Source organism: Aythya fuligula, chromosome W, assembly GCF_009819795.1.
Source record: "Aythya fuligula isolate bAytFul2 chromosome W, bAytFul2.pri, whole genome shotgun sequence".
NCBI classification, from domain to species: Eukaryota; Metazoa; Chordata; class Aves; order Anseriformes; family Anatidae; genus Aythya; species Aythya fuligula.
In genome coordinates this window covers 6,690,298-6,710,326 of record NC_045594.1, presented here as the reverse complement: position 1 = coordinate 6,710,326, position 20,029 = coordinate 6,690,298, and the positions used below count along the sequence as shown (strand labels likewise).

Sequence of the window (20,029 nt, the reverse complement as noted above, 5' to 3'; positions counted from 1 at the left end):
ACTAGATGATTATGAAACCTGGAAGTGTAACCGAATCAAGCACCATGTAGAAACCGGTAAGAATTTTATGAAAACTTTGAATCAAGAAGGAGTGCTATAAGCAAAAGAATTTGCCTTAGGATAAAGAAAAGGGGGGACTTGAGACAAGGAACAAGAAAAAGGATGTTGATTCCTAGGTCTTAGCTAGCACAATTGTATGTTAACGACCCCAAAGATAAGGGAGACTGTATGCATAGATAAGGGAACCAGCAAGAACTGGCTTGACTGCTGAAGTCTGTCAAAGACAGGAAGGGCCAGAAGATTAGCAGCGAGGAAGACTTACGCCTTCATCAAAAGACCACCAGAGTACGCTGGATGACCACCCAAGGACTCCAGTACACATGCGAATAGGGTTGGGAACTAATGCTTTGCCTGGTGCCATGGAACTTCATGCCAACCGCATGAAGTTCAATAAGAGCAAGTGCCGGGTCCTGCACCTGGGACGGGGAAACCCTGGCTGCACGTACAGACTGGGCGATGAGACGCTGGAGAGCAGCCTAGAAGAGAGGGATCTGGGGGTCGTGGTAGACAGCAAGTTGAATATGAGCCAGCAGTGTGCCCTGGCAGCCAGGAGGGCCAACCGTGTCCTGGGGTGCATCAAGCACGGCATCGCTAGTAGGTCAAGGGAGGTGATTGTCCCGCTCTACTCTGCGCTGGTGCGGCCTCACCTCGAGTACTGTGTGCAGTTCTGGGCACCACAGTATAAAAAGGACATGAAACTGTTGGAAAGTGTCCAGAGGAGGGCTACGAAGATGGTGAAAGGCCTGGAGGGGAAGACGTACGAAGAACGGCTGAGGTCACTGGGCCTGTTCAGCCTGGAGAAGAGGAGGCTGAGGGGAGACCTCATCACAGTCTACAACTTCCTCGTAAGGGGGTGTCGAGAGGCAGGAGACCTTTTCTCCATTAACACCAGTGACAGGACCCGCGGGAACGGGGTTAAGCTGAGGCAGGGGAAATTTAGGCTTGACATCAGGAGGGGGTTCTTCACAGAGAGGGTGGTTGCACACTGGAACAGGCTCCCCAGGGAAGTGGTCACTGCACCGAGCCTGTCTGAATTTAAGAAGAGATTGGACTGTGCACTTAGTCACATGGTCTGAACTTTTGGGTAGACCTGTGCGGTGTCAAGAGTTGGACTTGATGATCCTTAAGGGTCCCTTCCAACTCAGGATATTCTATGATTCTATGATTCTATGACTGCCTGAAACCTGGCACTGAGCTGCTGCCAGGATGGCTCCAGCCTAAACATCGGTGTAGTGAGCACCTTGGCAGAGGCAGGCTAGAGTCATGCCATCCCCTGCTTCTGCCTCCAGGCTGGGGCTGCTGCAGGGTGGCAGCATTGGCTGTGGGGGCTTGCTCATGCGGGCATGGGGTGAGCTGTGAGGCCATGCTGCTCTGCTGGAACGCTTCAGCTGGGGTTGTGGCAGGGCTCTGCAGCACAGTAGGGTGCTGATGTGCATGGGGCAGGCTCCAGTGTGGGGCACAGCAGGGCTGAAGCAGAGGGGGTTGCGGGTTCTGTGAGGGAAAGCAGAGGGATACGTGCTCAGTGGGGCCAGGCCAGCTCCCAGGGATGGGGTTTCCCACATTTTTTCCACCTTTGCTGCCCCTCCTTGCACACCCCAGAGCTGGGCAAACTCAGGCTGAGCTCAGTGCAACGCTGTTGGGGCCAGTGGCCACTGTCATTTGAAAAGGGAGCTCAGCCCTGCCGCCTTCTCACAGATCTGGAGGTGCAGGTCATCCAGACCTTCATGTGGCGCTGGTTTGATGTTCCCACGGCTTATTATGGCACAGGACCTGTTCAGCTTCTAGTGCCATGGCCTGTATGGAAAAACACCATGTCGGGGCTGTCACTGCCCCATCCAGTCTCTGCTGAAGCTGCCGACAGCCAGAGCCAGCAACATTTTGGGGTGGCAGGGAGAGCCCCCTGCTCCCCGAGGATGCGGCAAGCAGGGGCTGGGCACCTGGCCAGACAGAGCCGTTCCTCCCCATCAATTTCAGACACCTCAAGAGGAAGCGGTGGCGTGCCAGGGAGGTGATGCACGTGGTGGGGAGGAGCCCCATACCCCCACAGGTGGGAAGCTCTGATTTCCCCCCTCCAGGAGGACCAGGGAGGTGTGTGGGAGATAGGGGTGGTGCTCAAACACTTTGTCTAGATCCCAAATAAAACCTGTAGTTCCCTTTGTTCTCTCTTGCTGCCTCCTGCTTGCATGAGCCCTCTGAAGCTTGGCTTTCCTTCTGCATGGCCTCTGAGCATCTCAGCACACCACTGCCCAGTGCTCACACCAGGCACTGGGTACTGGTGCTATTTAAAATGTTTCTTAAGGCCTCGCTGGAGGAAAAGGGATTTGGGCAGGAGGTGTTAGCCCAGCCATGCCATGGGTACTGTTCATAAAGTGAGCCATCCACCCAGAACCAGAGGCATCTGTGATCCCATTGCTGCCTAACTCCCCTTCCTCCAGACAGCCGTACCAGGCTGCTCTTCTGCAGCCCGATCCAGTACACAGTGTCCACGTTCTTCAGGAAGCTCTGGGGAAGGAGCAAAAGGGACAGCAGCTTTTCCATGGCATTTAGAGGCTGTTGTATCTTCATCTCCCCACCAAAGCTGAGTAGCTCTGATGCCCCATTCCAACCTAGGGGTGCCAGCATCCTGTGCCACCACGCCGTGCTCCGGGGATGACCCTTGCACCATCCAATGCTTCAGCAGGTCTGGCCCCTCCAAATGGAGCCCTCAGCTACCACTCTGTAGCGCATGGTCCAGCGACTCCAGGATTTGGTAACCAGGACCTGAAAGTATTTCTCACACTCCGCTCTGCTGTCATCCCACATCTCCAACAAGATGAAGAGGCACTTGCCGCGGTAGAGCAGCCAGCCTGAGGGGTAAGCAGTCTGGGGATGGGGCCACAGCTCAGGCGTCTGCCAGGCTGCAGGTGCTGGGGGGGGGGGGGGGGGGGGGGGGGGGGGGGGGGGGGCTGCATCTCCTGGCAGAGCTTCAGCCTTCGAACCACCCCGTCCCCAAAAAACAGTGTCTCTGCCTTGATGTTGTGGCTGCCTAGAGGTGCTGGGGCTGCTCCATCGCTCCTGCATAGCCATGCAGGAACACAGCAGGGTCATGGTGCTCTCCCTGGCGCTGAGCTTCCCCTTGTTATAAATTAAGTCTCAGCTCAATCTGACTTTAGTAATATTTATAAAAGAATATTTATAAAAGGTATAAAAGGCAAGTAAACAGCACTGGGTGCGCGGGGAATCTACGCTCCGCCAACACGCACACACGAACATCGAACATTCTAAATATACAGAACATTGCTTTTACATACTAAACCCAAGTATTGTACATATGTACAATCAGAAAAGGTAACAAACAATACTTTAAGTTCCATAACTTAACAGTCTCCATTTTCCATTCCTTTTCTTGACTACAAACAAGTCTCCATTTTCCATTCCTTTTGAACAATATGTCTCGCTTTAAGTTGTCAAGCAACTCGGTCTTCGGGCCTTATGTATCCCATTCTTCCCAGATCGAAGAAAAGCATATCCATCTGTTGTCGACGGAAGGAAGACACAGACGCTCAATATGAGTGAACAATGAACTTCAACTTTAATGGATAGCTCAGTCGCCTTTTATCTAGTTCGAACATAATCAACTCATACATATTGCAAAAACTAAGCTCAGGATTGGCTAACATTTCCCGCTCTTTTCAGGTAGTTTCTCCTTCTTTTAGCTACCGTCCCGCCTTAGGGACTTTCCCAATCGCTCAAGGGCATCGTGTCCTTGAGCCCGATTGGCTCTCAGCCAGCTGCGTACGTGCCCAGACTCATGTGAGTTGAGTACGGTACTTCACTAGCCCATTGCCTCCTAACTGCCCAACATCCACATGTCCTATTTCACTTAACCATTCCTCCACATCCATCTCCTTTTCAAGGCCAATAGGCCTGGGTCAAAAGGCACGCCCAGGTCAGCAGGGGGTGTAACAGCAAAAGCCTTTGATGGCTGTAGCAGCAGAGGTGCCGATGGCGTAGCAGTCGGATCAGTAAAGGAGCCCGCAGCTCCCTCACTGTCTGGCATAAGGCCTGAAGGGTTGTTTGTTACCTTTTCTGACTGCACATATGTATAGGCATATGATTCAAAGATCGAAGCCGAAATTCCTTTAAGTGGTATATTTTTTATTGCAGTGCTGGATGCACGGGGGATCTCTCCACCTATCGTGCATACCCAAAGCGGAAAGCAGTCTTGAATTTATACAATCAATCTATCAATATTCTACAAGCGCCTATACATATTCATTATCTATCCCCGCCTTCCCTCGCTTCTCATGCTAATTAGCTTTTTGGCACCTTGCGCCTGTGTAGAGCCTCCCAAGAATTGCGGGCAGGGGTCTTTGGGAGGAAGACCCCGAGTCTTCCTCACAGTGTACTTTTCACCTTTGGTCAGGATTCTGCTGAGTTGGCACGTTTCTTAATTGCAAGAGCTGGCTGTTGCTAATTCTTCTGTTTGTTGTATCTTTGTCATGAATTCCAATGTCCAGTTTCGAGATTTATAGTCCTTACGTTTGTTTCTCTGTCCATCTGCTGCTTCCTTATCTGGGGATTGTCCTTGCCTCCCCAATGTCTATTATCCTTGCCTCCTCAACGTCTCCTTAATCACATACTCAGGTTTAGTAAGTCATGGAACTTAAAGGATTGTTCTTTCCTGATTGTACGTATGTATAGGCGTACTCGAGTTTAGTATGTAAAAGCAATGTTCTATATATTTAGAATGTTTGATGTTCGTGTGTGCGTGTTGGTGGAGCGTAGACTCCCTGCATGCCCAGCGCTCTTTACTTGCCTTTTATACCTTTTATAAGTATAAATATTACAAAGTTCAGATTGAGTTGAGACTTCATTTATAACAACTCCATATATAACAACATCCAACCAAGGGTACTCGAAGGCTGCTGTAATTAGCCCACAGGGAGAGAAGAAGAAGGCACCACTCCCAATATTATTCACAAATTGACTTCTAGGGGAGAAAAAGGTGGTGGTGTAATTCTTAATATTTCCAAAAAGATAATCTCCAGGAGACCAGAATGATAACAGTGCAGGGCCTGAGTACCAGACGAAACTGAAGGCCAGTATATTACAGCACCGTGTGATGAAGAAACCAAACACAAATTTTAAAACGTTCACTGATCGGATATAGAGAAAAAAAGAGAATAGAGGACGGATTACATACAACATAGTCACACAGAAAAATATTAACAGCAAACCGAACATTCTGAATAGCAAGTATGTTAGTTGTAAATACTTTAACCAATTCTACTGTTATCTCAACCCTCGAGACCCATGTGGGGCGCCAAAAAGGACTGTGGTGGCTTTACTCAGGTGGGCAGCTGAGTTCCACCACAGCCGCTCTCTCACTCCTCCCTCCTCAAAGAGGAAGGGGGAGAAAATACGACACAAAGAGCTCGAGGTTTGAGATGAGAATTATTTAATTAAAGGGAAAGGGAATGGGAAAAAAGAAAAGAAAAGAAAACAAACAAACAAAAAAAAAAACACAAGACCGTGCGGAAGCACAGAGATAAAGGGAAAAAAAGTTATTCTCCACTTCCCATCAACAAGCGATGTTTGGCCACGTCCTGGGAAGCAGGGCCTCAAAACACATAATGGTTGTTCAGGAGAACAGCCCCTTCCCCCACGAGAGCCCCTCTTTTCATAGGGAATATCCCTTTGGTTGGTTTAGGTCAGCTGCCCTGGCGATGTCCCCTCCCCATCACTTGCCCACCCCCAGTCTGCTGGCTCTTGGGGGCTTGGAGGGAGTCCTGATGCTGTGCCAGCACTACGCAGCAATAGACACAACACTGGAGTGATATCAGTGCCGTTCCAGCTACGAGTACAGAGCACAGCACTGTGTGGGCTGCTGCAGGGAAAAGGTGACTCCAGCTCAGACAGACCCAGCACATGTGGTTTAACCTGGCCGGCAGCTAAGCACCACACAGCTGTTCGCTCCCCCTCCCTCTCTGGGATGGGGGAGAGAAACGGGAAAATGAAGCCTGTGGGTTAAGATAGAGACAGTTTATTAAGACAGGAAGATAATAATAAGAATAATAACAATAAGAATAATAAAAATAATGATAATAGTACTACTAATAATAATGTGTACGAAACAAGTGATGCACAATGCAATTGCTCACCACCCGCTGACCGATGCCCAGCTTATTCCTGAGCAGCCAGCCCCCCCCCCCATCCTGGCTAACCACCCCTATATATCGTTTAGCATGACATCAGATGGTATGGAATACCCCTTTGGCCATTTTGGGTCAGCTGTCCTGGGTCTGTCCTCTCCCAGCTCCTGCTACACCCCCAGACTGCCTGCTGGCAGGACAGAGTGAGAAGCTGAATAGTCCTTGGCTTGGTGTAAGCACTGCTCTGCAACAATTAAAACATCAGCATGTTATCAGCACTCTTCTCATCCTAATCCAAAACATAGCACCCTACCAGCTACTAGGAGGGAAATTAACTCTGTCCTAGCTGAAACCAGAACAGGGTTCAAAGGTCTCATTCAACAGCACAAAGTTCCACGTCAAGCCATTGGCCCTGAGGACATGGCTGAAGCTACTTTCACCAGCACTGGTCTCCTTGTGCTGCTGACCAGCAGGAAGGGGACATACTGCAGGCTTGGGGTGTGTTCAACCACAGAGCTGATTAAATTCCGGGTGTTGCCGCACAATATGGGTGGCCTCACCCAGTGTAGGCGTCAAATTAATAGAGATCTCTTCCTCTTGCCCAGGGGGGACATGCTGCAGGGTGCTCTTGAAGGTTGCCATGGCTTGGAGCATCTGGAAAGCTCCTGCATCATCCATGGGGTCCCAGCAGGTTCTCGTAAGGGGACATCCTGGACCTTCAGAGGATGCAAAGCAGGGTGCTGCCAGCCTTGAGGTGGGACTTGGTGCTCACAGGGTAGCTCCTGTGCAGCCCTGCAGGGCTCTGTAGCTCCATGCATACCAGGATGCACTGGTGGCTCAAACACAGAGCACCAGGACAGGGTGCCTGGACAGGTTTTAATTCCATAGCCTGAATGAAAAGCAATGCCCTGTAGACCTGGCATGGCTTGTGGTGCAGAGCAGGACTGCTTTCTCCTGCTTGTAAAATTCCAGTCCTCTCCACTACATGCTGCTGGGACAGCTGCTTGGGGGAGGGGGACGACACCATGAGTTCCCCCACTACCCCACTCCTAAAGGGCTGGGTGCCTCTGGGCTGTGGCAGCAGCAGCTCTGGGTGGGCTCCTTCTCTCCCCAAGCCAGAAACCCACTGAGGAGCAGCTGGGTGGGCGCTGGGTGAAGACACGTTTCCTTGGGGGATCGCACTGCTGAACCGGGGCTGCTGCTGCCAAGAAAATAGCAGCAGATGCAGCCATAGATAGCAGCAGTGGGACGGGACAAGACAGTTCTGGTGCCTCTGACCTCCACCAGCAAAGCTGGCCTTAAACAGTCAAACCAAGGAGCAGGTTGACATTGCCCCTAAATTTGCTGGAAAAGTCTTTCCCTGTTGCTGCCCCTGTTCTGCATGGTGCTGCACGACAGTGGCTGTGTGTCTGTTCTGTCTGCTCATTCAGGGCCTGGCACATTGGGCTCAGGGTGGCTCAGCAGTAGTAATCCACTGCTGAGGAACACAGCCTGGTCATACAGGGCTGGATCCTTGTCAAAGAGATATCTGATGGGTGCTGCCTGGCTCTGCCATGCATCGCTGCCACCTACCCACTTTCACTGCTTCTGGTTTCCTTCCAGGTATTTCAGATGGTGGTACAAGAAAACCTGCGTAGAGAAGAAATCTGCCTTCACTGACTTCTTGTGTGCGGTCCCTCTACAGCAGATCTATGGTGAGCTCCGGTTCAGGCACGGGGTGGTGTGGGAGGCAATGGCAGCATCCGCCCCGTTGGTGGGGGAGACCCTGGGGGCACCTCCCCAAGCCTGCAGGCAAAATGGGAGGGGGTGTCGCGTTAAGGGGTGTAGCTGATTAACTGTTATGGGTCCAGTCAGATTCAGGGTACTGAACTATCACAATCACAGATTCACCAATAACGTATTAACCGTTAGGGGTCTGGTCGGATTCAGAGCACTGAACTACCACGGTCACGGATTCACCAATAACATATAACCACCCTTACTCTAGTCGTGTTTAATGAGAACTATCACGACTAGGAACAATGCAATCAAGTGCAATTTATTACAGCAACAAGTACACAGGTTCTTTGGATTGCCAGCAATAGTTACTGTCTGCAAAAGCAAGCTAGCATGCATGAAATACACAGGTGACACAGGTGCACAGCCTGGAAATTAACGCGTTAAAAGGCACAAAGACTCTATAGAGATTTCTAAGTTTCCCTAACGATGGTATCTTCCCCAACATCCCCTCTCTCTTAGGCCAATTTATATTATTTTATATCTTTTAGGTGGACCTTGAGTGACTCTGGTCAAGCATATCTTAGGTGTGATTGGTGAAAAATTCTCCTGTCTCCGTTTAAGGTAATAGTCTCCGAGAAATTCAGAGTGCATGTTCAGTGAGGGGTGGTCGCACCTTGGAGGCGGGTAGCTTTTGAGATGGAGGTGTGTTTTGGTATTATAATGATATTATAATGAGCAAAAGTACACTAGGGTACAGAATTTGTCAAAACATGACAGGTCCTTGGCTCAAGGTAGCAAAAAGTGTGGCTTATCGGTCTCGGTGTGCACAAGAACAATTGAGTCCCCACCTGGTCACAGAGCCTAGCCGTGGTGTCTCCACTCCACTCTACGCTCCATACTGTTCCTTAGAGCTAGCACAGCAGGTTCCCCCAGCGCGATAGCATCTAAGGTTGGAAGCCTAGGGAATGCTCAGGTAATGCAGCTACGCCCTACCCTGAAAGCCTCTTCAATGCTGTACATTTTCTTTAAAATGTGAATGTTAGTTTTATTTTCCTAGTTACTTTAGGCAATTGTACCACAGGGGAGCAGCAGGGGCTTGTCAGGGTCAATTTGGGGAGCAGGCACCTGTGTGGGGAATGAGGTGGGTGCTGCTGGGTGGGAAGGGAGATGCATGGGGCAGCCGAGGCATGAGGGGGTGGTGAGGCGGCCGGGAAGAGGGGAGTACTGATCCCTGTGTCTGTCAGGCTGCCCGCTGGGCGGGATTGGAGGAGGCACCATCACGCGTGGCAAGTTCTGCCACTGGCAGCTGAACCCCAAGAAATACCACTATGGGACGATTATCGCTGACCAGGTAGGGCTCTGTGGCACCTGCTCCCCAAAATGCCGATCTCGGGGAGCAGAGCCAGTGTGGGGCTGCATGCTGCACATAGCCTGTGTTGCTGAGACTTTCACAGCTGGGCTCATCTCATCCCCCTGTGCTCCTTTCCTCCCCAGTTCACACTGTGCCTGCATTGCAAGGGGCAGACAGTTTACCAGCAGGTCCTGTCCGTGGAGAGACCCAGCACACTGCAGGGCTGGAACTGGGGCTACTGCAGCCACTATGCCTTCTACCATGGACTGTACCCCCGCACCTGGATGGTCTACAAGCTGCTGGGGCAAAACGTGGTGCTCACATGTCACCAGGTCTTTCTGGTCATCCCCTATGACTACAAGGTAAGCCAAGCCCTGAGCATCGCTGTGCCCTGGGATGCTGTGGTAGACTTGTCCTTGCCCTGGGAGGAGCAGGGGGGCAAGGCGGTGTCTTCACAGTGATGGTCACAGTGCTTCTGGAGAGCCACAGAGATGCTGCCAAGGCACTAGTTGAAGTCAGCCAGGCTTTCCTCCTTGTTATTTTTTTTCCCAGCCTGGACTTTTCTGTCCTAAGATCCCATCCCTGGTGCTAGCTGCTAGCAGGATTTGTTACAGCCAGACTGGTGCTGCCAGGGGTGGTCCCTTCCAGCCTGTGTTCTGCTCCAGCAGCTGCTCCTTTCCCTTCTCGCCTGTGTTTTGACACTGTGTCCTGCTCGTTCCCTGCCCTTGCTTTTGCTGGGTGACAGTCCTGGCTCCTGCCCACCCAGAGAGGCAGGCCCTGCTGCCCACAAGATTAGCAACAAGGCTTTAGGAACCCCCCAGCCCACACATGCGGATCAGCTGGGCTGAGTGCTCGCTCAGCCACTCCTGAGCATGACAGCTGCCTTCTGCCTGACATCCCCAAGGGAAGGGCTACTTATTAGCTGGGGTTTCCCAGTTGGGCTTTCCCAATGTTTTTCCTGTCTCCAGTACTCATCCCCAGCCCCAGGTGAGGGTGGGAGGCTGCTGACAGCCCTGACCTTGTTCTTACCCTGGCGAGGTATAGGAGGCTGGCAGCAGTCACCAGCCCACACTGAGACACCTGTCTGAGCCTGCAGCACTGCTCCCCCTGCCTGTGTGCTGCCTGGTGTCTGGAATTGAGTACCAAATGCTCCCTGAATCCCCCCACTCGGCAGCCCTGAACACTATGAGCCCTGCACATGGCATTGTGTCCCCCCAGGACTCCAGCCTGCCAGTAGGAATGTTCATCTGGGAAGTGGAGAACAGCAATGAGGAGCCCGTGGACATCTCCATTGTGTTCAGCCTGCAAAATGCCATGGGTGCGAAGGAGGACAAGAGCGGGGAGCACTGGAATGAGCCCTTTGCCCTGCAGGAGGGTGGCAAGTGGGTGGCTGGTGTCCTGCTGCACCACTGCACCCCCATGAACCCCTTCACGCTTGCTGTGGCTTCCTGGGAGAAGGTGAGGGCCAGCAGCGGGTCCAGGACTGTGCCACTGGCAGGGATGCTCATAGTGGCCCTGGGCTGGGGACAGCCCCAGAGCTGGGTGCTGTGTGGGGTTTCTAGTAAGAGGAGCTGTGGGTGAAGCTTGCCAATTGTTAGTCAAGTAGTCTTGGAGGTGGCATCGATGGGCAGCATGTGGGAAGCAAGTTTAGGGTTGTAGGATTGTTGGTGGGTCATTGTCCCCCCACCAAAAGCATCAGCTCCAGACACATTCTGGGGGATCCAATCGCATCACCTGCTCCTTTGAGGTGGGAGCAGTTTCCTGATGCTCTCCTCTCAGGCTGGCACGGTTCTCACTCATCTCATTGTGTTCAGTCCCACGGGGTCAGGCCAGGATGTGTGGCGAGACCTCCTGCAGGATGGTAAGCTGGAGTCCCCCACCAGTGAGTGCTGTGTTGTGGAGGTCTGAGGGGGGTGTGTGTGTGCACAGGGTGTCAGCCGTACCAAGTGTGAGTTTCCCTTCTCCCAGGGCACTGGCATGCCCATGGGATGCATGGTGTCTGCAGGAAGCTCCCCCAGGAGTGGACGAAGAATCAGTCCCCATGGAAAGGTCCTTCCTGTCCCTTGTAGGGTGCAGGGAAGAGCATGGAGGTGCCTTTGAGGCTGTGCAGGACTGCCAGCTGCTCCATGGGGTTACTGCAGCTGCAGCTCCATCCTTGCTCTCCACTGTTGAAGGATTTTTGAAACAGCAAGGAGGCCATGACTTGCTTCAGCTGAGAAAACCAAGCTACCAGGACGACTACAAGAAGTTCCCATGACAATGTTCCCATATCGCCCAATTGAGGAATTAAAAAATATTGCTGCCAGCAGCTGGCTTCAAGGACAAGATCTATGTGACTGTTAATCACAAGGGGGTTGTTTTCTTACAGTTGTTTGTCTGAGTGCTTTTGACCAATAATCTTGTGTGAGACACTATCTGCCCCTGTTAAATTTGCTATAAAAGTCAGGCTATTCGGGTAATAAAGGGAGAGCATGATCTGACCATATTGGTGTGTGTCATGTCTTCGGCCATTCTTCCTGCAACACTCCATGATGCTGAGATTTATTCCCAACTCCAGAGGCACTTGAAGTAGGGTTCAGTATGTATCCAAATTCCCTGGTGTCTGTCGTGCTGACCTTGTAGTTCCCTGTGAACTGTTAGCACCATTTCAGGGCTGTTCTCGACTACATTAATTGCATGTCCCAATGTCCTGTCCATCTGCCCAGTGCTGCATGCTGGGCTGAGGTTTGTTGAATGGCCAGAGTGATGCCTAATTGCCTTCCTTGAGTTCACATTGCCAGCTGAGCCAGTTCCAGTTTGTTTAGGGATCGCTTAGCAGCTCCTGAGTCTTGGAGCTGACATAATTTGCTGCCCTCTTGTTGCTATGGGAGTTTCCTGAAGGCCTCTGGTATTTCCTTGTCACTTCTGCGTCATCCTCAGCTGCCTGCTCGCTCCCGCAGCAGGCCAATTTCAAGCAGGGCAGCACCTTGCAGCCCATGCTAGTAACTTGCTGCCACCACGAAAGCTGAGCGTGCGCCCAACACCAGCCAGCCTTCAAACGAGAATAACACTGATTGATTTGCAATGCTGGCACTGGGCCTCTGCAAAATTTCATGAAGCTTGAATTGTGTCATTGTTTGCATAAATATTTCTGGAAAGCTAAGTCTCCTATCTGCTGTCTGCAGATGCACTCAGAGCTACCGGGATGCGGTCTTCCTTCATGCATGCTAGACATTATCATAGGCAGGATCTGTGCTTCTGTGAAAATTGTTGCCTTAATGAGTTTACCTACTACACACGTCAGGATCAGCATATAATTACCTGCTCACCTGAGGGTGCTTCTTAAATAAGGGCACAGTTCAAGAACCCTTCAGAAAGCTGGAGGTGATAGTTGTCACCACAGAGTGCTGGCGCCTGGTCTGACAGCTGCATGGTCCCTGGTGACAGGGTGTGCCAGCCATTCCACATGTGCCTGCTGGTTTTCCTGCCTCATTTGTTCCTCTGCTTCCGTGACTTTTTTTTTTTTTTTAAACCCTCTGCCCACAGCAGGTATTTTTGTCCTGGTTGCAAAAAGCAGTTACTCACGTGCACTAATGCCATCTCCAAAACACAGTGGGTGTACCCTCTGGGTTGCAGGGTGATGGGGCATGCCCCAAAAGCCTTGTTCCCCTGGAGTACCAATCCCCCAGTCTCTGTAGGCTTCCCTGGTCACTTGTGGACACTTTTTCCCTAATTTTCCTGACAGATAGAAGCAGGGTGACAGCAAAGGGGGAGGTGACTGCAACTGCTGTGTGCGCCAGCTGCACAGCGCCCACCCGGGGCCACCGGATGCTGGAGCTGGCCCTGGTGTGGGACATGCCCTGCATTCACTTTGGCTCAAAGGAGAAACTGCACCTCAGGTAGGTGACTTGAGGACAGTTGTTGGGGTGGCTGGGCTCCCTGGGGTGCCCCCTGAGCTGAACCCCCACCCCAAACTCCACTCAGCAGGTGGTACGCACACTTCTTCAGCAGCAACAGAGGTGCTGCTCCTGCCTTGTCCTGCTACGCCCTGACGCACTACAAGGAGTAGGAGAGGAAGATCAACATGTGGCAGAAGCCAGTCCTGGAGAATAGGTGGGATGGATGGGTCCGGTGACCAAGCAGGGGACAGCAGGGTTACAGTGACTGAGCTTCCCTTCTTCCCACGCAGCCAGCTACCCTTCTGGTACAAGTCAGCGTTATTCAGTGTGCTGTACTTTGTGATGGATGGGGGCACCATCTGGCTGGAGCTGCCTCCCAACTGCCTCCCCCAGGACCTGCAGGGACCAGGGCGGGCAGCCTGTCCCACTTCCTCCCTGTCCTGTGGGAGTATGGAAGGTTTGCTTATTTAGAAGGTAACTCATAGGGACACGATGGATGGTCCCAACTGCACCCTCCCTATCGCTGACCCCAGGTGGTTTTAACAGCTGCGGGGACACTTTCCACACCCCTGTGGGATGAAGCCTTGTGTGGCACGGGGGGGACAGATGGACCTGCCTTTTCTGATGTCCCCATGGAAGGTCTCCCCTCCCTCACCACCTCTTGGGTGCTTTTAGGGCAGGAATACCACACGTACAACACCTACAACGTCCACTTCTATGCCTCCTTCGTCCTCGTGCTGTGGCCCAAGCTACAGATCAGCCTGCAGTATGACATCAGTTAGTTGCCCGGCTGGTGCTACAGGAGCAGGCTTGTGATGGCTTCTGCTGTAGGCATTGGTGCTGCAGAGCCAGAATCCCCCTTCAGCTCCTCTGCTGAGCCCTGGGATTTAGAAAGCCCCCATGCCATGCCCTGTTGGTGCCCCTTGGCATCTCTGCCCAGCTCTGGGCCATGTTCTTGCTGCACTGGGGCAATCCCTAATCCCAACAGGTCTCATGCCCTTTGAGAAGTGTGGGGCTGTTTGCAGACCCTGATGCTCTGGGTGGCCTTGGAGGATGCTCTGTCAGCAGGGAGCAGAGCCCTGTGCTGGGGGCTGAACTCCATGGGCTTACCTCCCTGCCCTGGTTGATGCCACCACCTCGCTTATGGCTGCATGGGGTCCTCAAGCTTGGCCTTGTAGCATGGGGTGGGGACAAAGTCACATTCCCTTGATGTGTGAAGACTGGAAGCAGCCTGGCCTCTCCTTTTGATCTCCCCAGCAGGCTGGGGTGAGCCTGGCGTGCTGCGGACACAGCAGGGTGCTGGTGGCCCTACTTGTGCCCACGCTTTGGGCTTGCTGTAGTGTCCGCTACCTTGCTAACACCTCGCGCCCTTTCCAGCTGTCATGGTGATAAACGAGGACATGGAGCCACAGCAGTACCTGATGAGTGGCCAGACGGCCCAGGTAAAGCTGAAAAATGTGGTGTCCCACGACATCGGGGACCCAGGTGAGGGCTGCAGTGGGTGCAATATGTTGCTTCAGTGCTGCTTGATCGTGGCACTTTTGGAACCTTGCTCCTGGCTCTGATTGGGGATGTCTGTTGCTCACTGCCCTGCTGCATCCACTCTGTCCTTGCGCAGATGACGAGCCCTGGCGGCGTGACAACATATACCTGATTAATGACATGGCCAACTGGAAGGACATGAACCTGAAGTTTGTCCTGCAGGTATATCGTGACTACTACCTGACGCACAACGCGATATACCTGCAGGATATGTGGCTGGTCTGCCAGGTACCGGGGGAGACCCTGCCCCTCACATGGTAGGGGTGACACGGCCTCCCCCTGGCTTTCCATGGGAGACATCCTGAGAGGGATGCTGGGGCTGCATGACCATCCCCTGCCTCCTGCAGGCTTTGATGGATTCGGAGCTGAAGTTTGACACAGATAACGACAGGCTAATTGAGAATGGGGGCTTTGCTGACTGGATGTACGATGCGTGAGCAGTGAATGGAGCCAGGTGAGCAAGAGAGGCAGGTGGGCTGGGTGATGGGGAGCAGCATCTGGGGAACATGGGAGGTAGCTCAGAGCTGAGGACACACTCCCCAACTATCATGGGAGTTCTGTCCTTTTTGCTCCAGCAGCACTGTTATAAATGAGGTCTCAACTCAATCTGAATTTAGTAATATTTATAAAACAAATATTTCTAAAAGGTATAAAAGCTATAAAAGGTATAAAAGGCAAGTAAACAGAGCTGGGTGTGTGGGGAGTCTACGCTCCACCAACATGCACACACAAAAATCAAACATTAAAAATATACAGAACATTGCTTTACATACTAAACCCGAGTATGCCTATACATACGTACAATCAGGAAAGATCACAAACAATCCTTTGAGTTCCATGACTTAACAGTCTCCATATTCCATTCCTTTTGAACAATATGTCTCGCTTTAAGTTGTCAAGCAACTCAGTCTTCAGGCCTTATGTATCCCGTTCTTCCCAGATCGAAGAAAAGCATATCCATCTCCTTTTCAAGGCCAATAGGCCTGGGTCAAAAGGCACGTCCAGGTCAGCAGGGGGCGGAACAGCAAAAGCCTTCGATGGCAGTAGCAGTCGGATCAGTAAAGGAGCCCACAGCTCCCTCACTGTCTGGCAAGCCACACGTTTCTGACTGTGGTCCCACAGGGCTCTTTAAGGCCTCAGAGATTGCTCGCCAGGTGCCGAGCAATCCCACTGCAACCTTGCCATTTTTAGTTGCAGAGTCCCACACCTTGACCTCAGTTTGGTCCCATATTTCAGGATCATAAACTGTCCGATTGTTAATAAGGAGAATAAGCTGTAAGGTTACCAGGACAGTCTTTGTTCCTAAGGATGTATGATTCCCCATAATGCACAACTGCTTACCAGCGAGAGGCACTTGTGTGCATGGGTCCGCTTCTCTCAGCTCGAGCTTCTCTCCAGCTCCAGTGCGCCTATTTCCAGTGACTTTCTGTACGAGCTTCTCTGAGCAGTTTGCTGCGTCTGGCCAAACCTATCTTCATGAGGCAATCAAAGTGCCTGTTCCCGTCCTGGTCTCCATTCTGCCAGCCTGTTCCTCTTCATTTCTTTTTCCTGCTTCTTTATTGATGTAACTTAATCGTGTTGCCTTTTTTTCTTTTTTTTTCTTTTTCTTCTTCTTTCTTGAGGGCAGGCTCCCCTCTTATACCCTTCTCTCCACAGCAGTTCTTTTCAAAACAACTTTTCATTGGTCAAACAACTTTGAATGTAACAACAACAGCAAACACCCAGAAACATCCATGCCTTAGGGGCTGGAGAACAAGAGAACCATCTGGAGAACAAGAAACCTGAGACTGCATGGAGTCTCCTGAATCACCCTTCTTTGTTCCCTCTAAACTCTTTTATATTCCTGATGGCCTCGTCATTAAGAGTCTAATGTTATCTCAACCATGGGGCTTTCCAACCTGCATGGCCACATTCCCAAATCTCACCCTTCTTTATTAATATCAACCATCTTCTAGACACAAATTACTACCTCATATATAATATGTGGAACGGTGTGTGCTTGCCAATGGGAAATCATTATGGGAGGAGTGCTGGGACAGCACATGCGCCAGCTGGGGTGCAGCTACCAATTTACCCAGTTTCCTGTGTTTTCTAGGGAAATACTACAACTATGACAGCAGTGGGAGCAACACCTCCAGCAGTATCATGTCGGACCAGTGTGCGGGACTGTGGTTCCTAGGGGCTTGTGGCCTGGACCAGGGGAAGCTGGAGGTGAGAGGGGGGACAGAGGAGGCTTCACCTGTGAGGGAGCAGCAGGGTTGAGCGCCTGCTGTGGGTTGGGGGGGCTCCAGCACCTCCTGCGCACTGGTGTGCACTGGGCAACACTGGGGTGGGAGCTGAGGCATATCAGTGCACTAATCAGCGCTTAGGAACAGGCTGTGCAACAGGAGTGTGCAACCTCTGTCAAGTCTGGCACACTGCTAGGAAGGTCCCGCTTGGTTCTGTTCTCAGCAAAACAGTATTTGCTTAAAAACAGAGAAAACATGCATTTCCACATGCTATGTGCTGCCCGGTTTGAAGTCCTAAATGAGTGTCAGAGGAGATGAAGGTTGATTTGGGGCCTGAAAGCCCACAGCTGTTTGGTTGCAAGAGAAGAATTGTATGAAGACTGCTCACGTGCAATGGGGCAGTAAGAGCAGCGATGGTAACGTAATGCCTGGAACACAGTGGGGCAGCAGAACTTGCTGAGCTTTCTGAAGGCTGCACTGGCGAACTTCTGTTTACTACGGTCATCCAGGTTTTTGTGCATGTTTTGATCCCTTGTCCTGCTAATAGAACTCCTGCTTGTAACACATTCCTGCTGCGTGTACAGGTCAGTAATGAAATGCAAAGTAAGAAAAATCAGTGACCTCAGTCCTGAAAGAACTCTGCCCCAAAACATTCTGTTGAAGACTGCTTCCCAAACGATGCTTATACTTATCTCCAGATCCAGAGCCACACTGGAAACATGACTGTATCAGATGCTTGGCTTTAGCACAGATAAAAGGTATCTGCTCCCTTTCCCTGGATGAATCTGCAGAAGTCACCGGGTTAGCCTGCTTAGCCTGCCCCTGGCAGGCACCGTGCTTGCCTCTTCCTTTGCCTTCACAGCAAGTGTGTGTGGAAATTCTATGCATCCCGTGCTAGGGCCAGGTACGCGTGGGCATTGTGCTCGCTCCACACCAACTCCAGCATCGCTTCTGGCTCAGTGGCAAAGGCTTCTTGCTGGGGATTTCCAGGGACTGTGTTGATGGAGGATAGAGGCTGGCTGGGTCCCTGCTGCCGCAGTGCTGCAGTACAAGTTTTGCTTGCAGCTCCAAGGCAGTGACTGCTACTGCGCCAACGCTTCTTAGTTTTTATCACCAATAAACCGTGGAAAAGCGTTATTTACTTTCAGCTATACACAGAGGCTTTTTATCTTAATGCAGTTTTCCCTGTTGTTTGGGCAGTAGGCCTCTTCATGCTCGGATTGTTCTGTTTTGGTTTGGTTTTGCAAGAGCTTACTCAGCATGGTGCCAGTTTGCTCTCCTAACTGTCCTGAGCTTTTGGCTTTAGTTTGTTTAATAACTTGTTTTTCCCTCATCAGTAGGGTGTGGGGCAGGTTCTGCCACTTTCTCCTGTATTCTCCTGAAGCAGCTATTTGTTCTCTGAGAGCTGCTGACCTTTTACAGGTCTGAAAGTTTTACTGGGGTAAAAGTTTCAAGTCTCTCGTGTCAGACCCAGCAAACCATGGGATGTTCTGTGTGTCATGGTCCAATTTCATCACCATGCTGTCCCTTCTTGCCTCAACCTTTGGCTGGGGCCACAGTCACTGCATCACTGCCTAATAGCACAACTGAAGGGATTGAAGTCCTGAAATCAGTCAAAACTGATTTCCTCCCACTGATTCAAAGATCGAAGCCGAAATTCCTTTAAGTGGTATATTCTTTATTGCAGCGCTGGATGCACGGGGGATCTCTCCACCTATCGTGCATACCCAAAGCAAAAAGCAGTCTTGAATTTATACAATCAATCTATCAATATTCTACAAGCACCTATACATATGCATTACCTATCCCCGCCTTCCCTCGCTTCTCATGCTAATTAGCCTTTTGGCACCTTGCGCCTGCGTAGAGCCTTCCAAGAATTGTGGGCAGGGGTCTTTGGGACGTGGGCAGGGGTCTCTGGGAGGAAGACCCCGAGTCTTCCTCACAGTGTACTTTTCACCTTTGGTCAAGAATCTGCTGAATTGGCATGTTTCTTAATTGCGAGAGCTGGTTGTTGCCAATTCTTCCGTTTGTTGTATCTTTATAATGAATTCCAATGTCCAGTTTTGAGATTTATAGTCCTTACGTTTGTTTCTCTGTCCGTCTGCCGCTTCCTTATCATGAGTTTCAGTGTCTTGTTTCGAGATATACAGTCCATGTCTGGGGATTGTCCTTGCCTCCCCAATGCCTCCCCAATACCTCCTTAATCACCACACACATACACAGTCTGCCAAAGTAACTTCCCATGTCCATAACCAGGAATTCAAACATGGCAAGACCAAGTGTGGCTGGCCTGTCCCCCAGAGCAAACCCTGAGAGGAGCCAGGGCTTTGGCCAATGGCTGGAGGGGTTTGTGGAGCCATGCACACTGGAGGTGTCACCCGCTTTCGCCAGGAAGTGGGCATGAAGTTCTGCATCTTCTTTGAGCAGCTGCTTTTCTGTCTTTAGCAAAAAGCCTTTTTCTTCCCCAGTGTTCTCAGGAGGTGCTTGTTCATGCAGTTTCTCCTTAAGAAATGGGACCCTGGTCACCAAGCCACTGTCTCTCTCTGTGCAGATCTTCCCCAAGAGCCATGTTGTCAGTGCCCTGCAGACCATCTTCGAGAAGAATGTCATGGGTTTTGCCAGTGGCACCAGTGAATGGTATGAGGCCTGACGGGGTGCCTGGCACCTCCAGCGAGCAGTCTAGTGAGGTGTAGAGGAAGGAGGAGGGGGATGAGGCGCTCCATCCAGAGCGGCCCCTGCTGGAGCAGGCTGTCCCCCCCGTCCACCCCCCCCCTCCTTCCTGATACTTGGGAAACTGACCAAACACCACAGCAAATATACCAAAACTTCTAGACTGTTACTTAGATAATGCCTACATCCTCTTTCTCTGCTCATTCAACTTCAAACAGCTCTGTCAAACACTACATACCACACCTTTAACACCTTCAGTAACTCTTTTAACACTTCTTTTTATCTTTCTCCAGCCTTTACTTTCACCAAAGGCTCAGTCATTGGCCAACTTAATTCCATACCTTTGTTATAAATGGCTCAGGATTCAAATTAGGATTAAATAAAAAAATAGGATTTATTGAAAGAATATAAAGGAATAGAGGTAAGCAAACAGCGCTGGGTGCACCG

The 20,029-nt window shown here is 51.2% G+C and overlaps 2 pseudogenes; one reads left to right on the top strand and one right to left on the bottom strand.

The window, feature by feature from the left end:
- Nucleotides 1–1,715: 1,715 nt before the first annotated feature.
- LOC116501281 lies at nucleotides 1,716–6,872 on the bottom strand (annotated as a pseudogene).
- Nucleotides 6,873–7,219: 347 nt separating this feature from the next.
- LOC116501280 lies at nucleotides 7,220–19,605 on the top strand (annotated as a pseudogene).
- The last annotated feature ends 424 nt before the right edge of the window (nucleotides 19,606–20,029 follow it).